This window comes from Caretta caretta, chromosome 1 (assembly GCF_965140235.1).
Source record: "Caretta caretta isolate rCarCar2 chromosome 1, rCarCar1.hap1, whole genome shotgun sequence".
Lineage (NCBI taxonomy): Eukaryota > Metazoa > Chordata > Testudines > Cheloniidae > Caretta > Caretta caretta.
In genome coordinates this window covers 121,156,592-121,164,297 of record NC_134206.1, presented here as the reverse complement: position 1 = coordinate 121,164,297, position 7,706 = coordinate 121,156,592, and positions in this window count along the sequence as shown.

Genomic DNA, 7,706 nt, shown 5'->3' with positions numbered 1-7,706 from the left:
GTCAATTCCAATCAGGTGATTACCAAGCCCAAGTTCTGGAGGTGGGGTCGGAGCTGTCCACTGATTGGAGCTCTGCTCTTCCAAAGGCCGCATCATCTCTGGCCTGCTGGGTAATTGCATAATGCGCAGCAAAACTATGTATAGAGGACCATGTTGCTGCTCTGCATATTTCCTGAGTGGGAACCTGTACCAGGAACGCTGCTGAAGAAGTGTGCGCCCTGGTGGAGTGTGCTGTGAGAGGAGGGGCAGGTACCCCTGCCAGGTTGTAGCACTTTTGGATGCAGGACGTGATCCATGATGAAATTCGTTGGGAGGCGACTGGAAGACCTTTCATCCTGTTTGCCACGGCCACAAACAGTTGAATGGACTTTCGGAATGGCTTCATTCTCTTGATATAGAAGGCTAACACTCTGCAGACATCCAAAGAGTGAAGCCTCTGGTCCTTGCTGCTCGAGTGCGGCTTAGGATAGAACGCTGGGAGGAAGATGTCTTGGTTGATGTGAAACTGGGAGACAACCTTCAGGAGGAAAGCTGGATATGGCCTGAGCTGAACCTTGTCCTTGTAGAACACGGTGTAAGGAGGTTCTGATGTCAGGGCCTTGAGCCCAGACACCCTTCTGACTGAGGTTATCGCTACCAGAAACACCACCTTGTACAAGAGACAAAGCAGGGAGAAAGTTGCCAGTGGTTCAAAGGGCGGCCCCATCAGTCTGGAAAGGGCCAGATTGAGGTCCCAGGCTGGGACTGGCTCTCTGACATGCAGATATAGTCTGTCAAGACCTTTGTGGAAACAGCTAACCATAGGGTTGGCAAAGACTGACTGGCTCTCAGGACCTGGATGGAAGGCCAAGATAGCAGCCAAGTGAACCCTTATTGAAGACATGGACACCCCCTGCTGCTTGAGGTGGAGAAGGGAGTCCAATATATGCGGAATAGAGGTGAGTGTGGGTGACTAACTGTGTTGCGTCAACCAGATTGAGAATCTCTTCCACTTGGCCAGGCAGGTAGTCCTGGTGGAGGGCTTTCTACTGCCAAGGATGACTTGTCTGACCGGTCCAAAAAGGAAAGCTCCATCGTGTTCAGCCATGGGGCTTCCATGATGTGAGGTGTAGCTACTCGAGGTTCGGGTGCTGGAGACGACTGTGATCCTGGGTTAATAAGTCTGGGAAGAGCGGCAAGGTGACTGGGGCTTCCACAGACATTTCCAGGAATGATGTGTACCAGTGCTGGCGAGGCCACGCTGGAGCTATCAATATCACCAAGCTTGTTCCCTCCGTATTTTGAGGAGTACCTTGTGAATGAGAAGAATGGGCAGAAACGCGTAAAGGAGATGGCCTCCCCATGGGAGGAGGAACGCATCTGCAATGGAGCCCGGGCTGTGATTCACGAAGGAGCAAAAGTGCTGACACTTCCTGTTGTCATGTGGCGAACAGGTCTATCTGGGGAAAGCCCCACCGTTGGTGGATTGAGTTCATGACATCCAGGCATAAGGACCACTTGTGGCCATGGAAACACCTGCTGAGATAGTCCACCAACTCGTTCTGTACCCCGTGGAGGTATGATGCTTGCACGTGTATTGAATGCTCTATGCAGAAATCACAATGTGAGGGCTTCCTGGCACAGGGGAGAGGAGTGTGCACCCCCGTTTGTTGATATAGAACATCACTGTGGTGTTGTCTGTCATTACTGATACACATTTCCCTGATAAGTGGGTTCGGAAATTCTGGCATGCCAGGTGCACTGTTCTCAGCTCTCTGACATTGAGTGAGCTCCACTCGAGACCAGAGGCCTTGAGTCCTGAGGTCTCCCAGATGTGCTCCCCAGCCCAGTGCTGACGCATTCATCACTAGCGGGAGAGAGTTAGCTCAGGGCTTGTGATGGGGACCCCTGCACATACTACATGAGGGTCGAGACACCACCGGAGGGAGTCAAGGACCTGGCGACGCTGGGTTACAATCCTGTCCAACCTGTCCCAGACTGATCAATACACAGACATTAGCACAACTGAAGAGGTCGAAGTCTGAGTCTGGCATGCTACACCACACAGGTACAAGTGGCCATGTGTCCTAGAAGTTTCAGGCAATTCCCTGCGGTGGTGGTGGTGAACTGCCCAAGACCTTGAATGATGTCGCCAAGGGCCCGGAACCTCATTTCCAGGAGGTATGCCCTGGCCTGTGTATAGTCCAGTACCACCCCTATAAATTCTATCCACTGAATGGGGACAGTGTAGATTTCCCCACGTTCAGGAGAAGGCCCAGTTCATCGAACATCATTCTTATGAAGTCAACTTGTACCTCCACTTGAGCCTTGGAGTGGCCCTTGACAAGCCAATAGTCAAGGTATGGGAGCACCTGTACTTTCCATCTGCGCAGGAATGAGGCCACGACTGCCATGCACTTGGTGAACACTCGAGGTGCCACTGAGAGGCTGAAGGGGAGGACTGTGAACCGATAGTGGTTGTTGTTCACCACAAACCTGAGGTACCTTCTGTGGGACAGAATGATTGCAATATGAAAATACGGATCCATCAAATCAAGGGTGGCATACCTGTCTCCTGGATCCAATGAATGGATGATGGAGGCCAAAGAAACCATGCAGAACTTGAGTTTCTTTATAAACTTGTTGAGTTCCCACAGGTCTAGGATGGGCCTGAGCCTGCCTTTGGCTTTCAGTATTAGGAAATATCAGGACTGGAAGCCCTTGCCCTTCTGCTCTTGAGGAATCTCTTCCACTGCCCCTACTGATAAGAGTGAGTGCACCTCCCATACAAGGAGTTGCTTGTTAGAGGGGTCCCTGAAGAGGGACAGGAAAGGGGGGATGGAAGGGCAGGGGGTGGTGGACAGAATTGGATGGAGTATCCCCTCTCTCCCGTGCGGTGCCAAATCCTCTTTCAGCACTGGGATGATGGCGCCAGGGCGCTCCGCACCTAGCAGGAGGTGCTGGGCGCGGGGTCCCCCGATCCTGGGTCTGAGTGGGGCTGCAGAGCTGCTTCCATGAGCAGAAATTTAAGCCGCTGCTCCCTCTCTTTCCAAGTTCTAGGGCAAAACTCATGGCAGATTCTTCAATGGTCCTTTCGGTGACCCTCACCGAGGCAGCTTAAGCATGTGGTGTGTGGGTCACTTTCTGGCATGCACTCAGCGCAGACCTCACACATTTTGAACTCTGGGGACTGCGGCCTACCACGGCTCCAGGGAGTGCGGGGGGGTGGGGAGAACCCCCACACGCTCTAACTCTAAACTACTAACTGCAGAAGAACTATAAACAAACTCAAAGGATAGAGGCGCTTGCTAAAATGAGCTATAGGACCTTCCAGCTAACCGTCACTGGTGTAAGAAGGAATTGAAGGGGTGGCAGGTCGGCTCTATATTGAGCACCATGGAGGTGCAACCCCAAGGAGAGCCTAGGCCAACCCAACCGATGCTGCTATGGAGAAAATCTTCCAGCTGCCGTGCAGGTGCACACACACACACACACCTGATTGGAATTGACACGAACAAGCACTCAAAGAAGAATGTGTTTTTATTTTATGGGGAGGTTTACTGTGACTGTAGCAGAACAATCAGCAGCTGGTTTAACCAAACTCTTTATTATTTCAGGTAGGGAGGAGCCGAAGACAGAGGACTTTATGGTGGCAGGGCTGGAGGCACATGGACAGGGGTTGCACATGGACAGGAGGGATTAGGAAACGAGGATGGCTAGCTTTGGATTGGTTGTTTGAGAAAAAAATCTTCATTTTAGTAGCCTGATGGGGGGTGTGGGGGAAGGGAAGTGGGGGACAAGTGACTACTTCCTGAGCTCAGGGCAGATTAATGTGTTGTTTCCAAAGACACACCATGGAGGTTTGGAATTGATAGAACCTTGACCACAGAGGGAAAAGAAATGTGTGTCTTTCCAAGGGTTGACAACATGTGGATTCTAGGCTTTTCCTGAATCAGAAGGCTTGCAGGAATTTTCAGGACAGCAAGGAGTACACCATTTGTCACCGTATCTCAGTGGGTCATAGCTGAGAATGCCAGATTCAGAACAAAACTGCTAAGAAAATAGGGCAGACTCACCCTGGACTAGTGGTTATTCTATCATACCAAACCAGTAACAAAAAGTAAACTTCTGTCTCACCACACTGGTTAGCAAGAAGTCAAAAATGCAGTCTCCTAAGGCATCTCAGCCCCTATTTCACCCACCAGGCACTAGATTTTACGATGAGTGGTTACTGAAAACCAGTTTCATCAAACAAAGGGTTCTTCTGATCTCAAGAGATCAGCCATAGAGCCAGGTCAATATATAACTCAGATCTTACCCAACAGTCACACTGCTGCCAATCCTTTCGTCTTTATTAATAACCTTTCGATTTTAGTTACTAGAGTTACAAATGGTTAATAGATCATATACATACAATAATGGCAATGTTCTTATATCAGGTTTGTATCAATGTTATAGACCGCTGGCTTGTAAAGCCACTGGTAACTTCCAAAAGATTGGAAGTTCTTCAGTCCACAGGCTCATTTTAGTTGTAAATCAGAACAGGAAAGAGGCACCATGGAGATGTCTCAAAGATCTTTTATACCCTCTGCCATGTGCTTGGAATTTTACTGTCCCAAACAAAGCCCACAGCCCCTATCTGTGGAAAGTTACTGGCACAAGATGGAGTCCAGGGTGACATGAGCATGTCACATGTCCTTACAAAGCTTGATGACTCACAGTTGATAGTCATTGGCTCCTTGGAGGCTAAAAAGGCTGCAGGAAGAGTTATCTGGGCAGAATGAGTTTCTTCTGTGGGCCCACTGTGAGAGTTAAATGTCTTGATGGGCTATCAACTTGAATAGTCCATTCTCAATGTGCTGGCTATTCTGGATGTAAACTACCTTGTGGGTGTTATCCCAGAAACAAACACAATGGTGACATGGTTATATAGCCAACATTCATAACTGCAGATACAAAAATGACACATGCATATAAACAGGATAATCATAACTTTTCCATTGATACCTTACATGACATACTTTTGTACAAGATTTGTTGCAATTGTGGCAATATCATTGATATAAATCAGTGACTCAAACTTTTGTAATGGTGACCCCTTTCACATAGCAAGCCTCTGAGTGCAACCCGCCCCCCCATATAAATTAAAGACACTTGTTTATATATTTAACACCATTATAAATGCTGGAGACAAAGCGGGATTTGGGGTAGAGGCTGACAGCTCGCGACTCCCCACATAATAACCTCATGACCCCTTGAGGAATGCAAACTGCAGGACATGATATATACAGCTGCCTAAATGACTACTAACTCCTACCAATAACATCTTTTCCTGTTAAAAAAATCTTTTCTTTAAAAAAAAATTTTAAATTTTTTGTGATTAAAAAAACCAAAACACACACGCTAGGAAATTCAATCACAACAAACTACATAGGGTGGCATGTCATCCCCTCACAGAGCATTGAGCTGAGCAAAACTCAAACTTCTGAAAACCAGGAACAGCACAGTTAAGTTAGTAGTCAATCTTAACTCTACCCTCTTTCAGCAATGCCTCAGTACACTCCATTAATAAACATAGTTTTACTCTGACAAACGCAGTTGCTGAAATGTACAAGCTCTTCACCTCCTTTTACAAACCATACACTCTCACTCACACACTTCCCTCTATCCCCTTTGAGCAATGTCTCAATCACTGGTCCTTAGCACTATAAGATTCCGGACAGCCGCACACATTCACATTCACCCACTAATTAGCCAATTATTCAGAAAGAGTAACATGTACAATTTGTAAAAAGAAAAGGAGTACTTGTGGCACCTTAGAGACTAACCAATTTATTTGAGCATGAGCTTTCGTGAGCTACAGCTCACTTCATCGGATGCATACTGTGGAAACTGCAGAAGACATTATATACACAGAGACCATGAAACAATACCTCCTCCCACCCCACTCTCCTGCTGGTAATAGCTTATCTAAAGTGATCATCAAGTTGGGCCATTTCCAGCACAAATCCAGGTTTTCTCACCCTCCCCCCCCCCACACACACACACAAACTCATTCTCCTGCTGGTAATAGCCCATCCAAAGTGACCACTCTCTTTAAAATGTGTATGATAATCAAGGTGGGCCATTTCCAGCACAAATCCAGGTTTTCTCACCCCCCCACCCCCCTCCAAAAACCACACGCACAAACTCACTCTCCTGCTGGTAATAGCTTATCCAAAGTGACCACTCTCCTCACAATGTGTATGAAAATCAAGGTGGGCCATTTCCAGCACAAATACAGGTTTACACATTGTGAGGAGAGTGGTCACTTTGGATGGGCTATTACCAGCAGGAGAATGAGTTTGTGTGGGGGGGGGCGGAGGGTGAGAAAACCTGGATTTGTGCTGGAAATGGCCCAACTTGATGATCACTTTAGATAAGCTATTTCCAGCAGGAGAGTGGGGTGGGAGGAGGTATTGTTTCATGGTCTCTGTGTATATAATGTCTTCTGCAGTTTCCACAGTATGCATCCGATGAAGTGAGCTGTAGCTCACGAAAGCTCATGCTCAAATAAATTGGTTAGTCTCTAAGGTGCCACAAGTACTCCTTTTCTTTTTGCGAATACAGACTAACACGGCTGTTACTCTGAAACATGTACAATTTAAGAATCACTTCGCAGCCATTTACAACTCCCTTTCCACTTATGCCCAGGATATCATCTCAACCTACACTCAAAGCAAGTGTGGGGCCCTTGCCTCTGGAACCATGGCCCTGCCCCACCCCACCCCACCCCACCCCTTCTGCCTGTGGCTCCACCCCATTTCACCCCTTGTGCTTGCAACCCACCCACAGCCCCACCCTGTTCTGTCCCTTCCTCTGTGGCCCCACCCATGGCCCTGCCCTCAGGGCTGCAGCAGGGAGTGAGAGTTCTTCCAGCCCTGGGACCTCAATGGGGGGAGGTTTTTCTGAGGGTCCCAAATTGGCCAGGCCCCATTGGCCCCTGTGGTAATCCACCACTGCCTACACTTTAAGGCATCATTAAAGCACTAGTTGTTATTCCATCTCACTGCTGACAATATCCTTTGTAATAAATGCCAATCCACTGCTACTGACATAACCTGCACAATTCTGTGTTGAAATGATGCTTGTTGGATCCTGAGGGTATACATGCACCTCTTCCCTTTCCTCACCACACAGAGGGTGCAAAACATATCCTCCTCATATCATAATCACAGCTCTGTCACATACCTCAAAGTAATCCACACATCCTTTTATCACAAAACACACTTTACCAAGCAGGCCCAATACGGCCTCCACTATGTAGTGTAGGTACACCTAACGCAGTGTATGCAAATAATTCCCATTGGCTACTGCCAGCTCCCAGGGAACATGGGGAAGGTGACATGGACCACCTTTCTTTCCTCCTTTTAATAGTGTTTGATGGAATCCTGTGCGTGAGAGTGAATGGCTTGTAAGAGGAGGTGAAGAGCTTGTACATTTAATCAAGGGTGGGGTTGGGAGAGTAAAGGTATGTGTGTTAACAGGGCAGATTGAGGCATTGCTGAAAGAGGGCAGAGTTAAGCTTGCACAGAGAACTTTAACTGGGCATATCCTAGTTTTCAGAAGTTTGAGTTTTGCTCAACTCAGCATTCTGTAAAGGGATGACATATCACCACACAACTTTAACTGTGTGTTAAGGTAGGTGTTTTGCTATTCAAAGTTCTCCATAGAGCAGACATAACGTA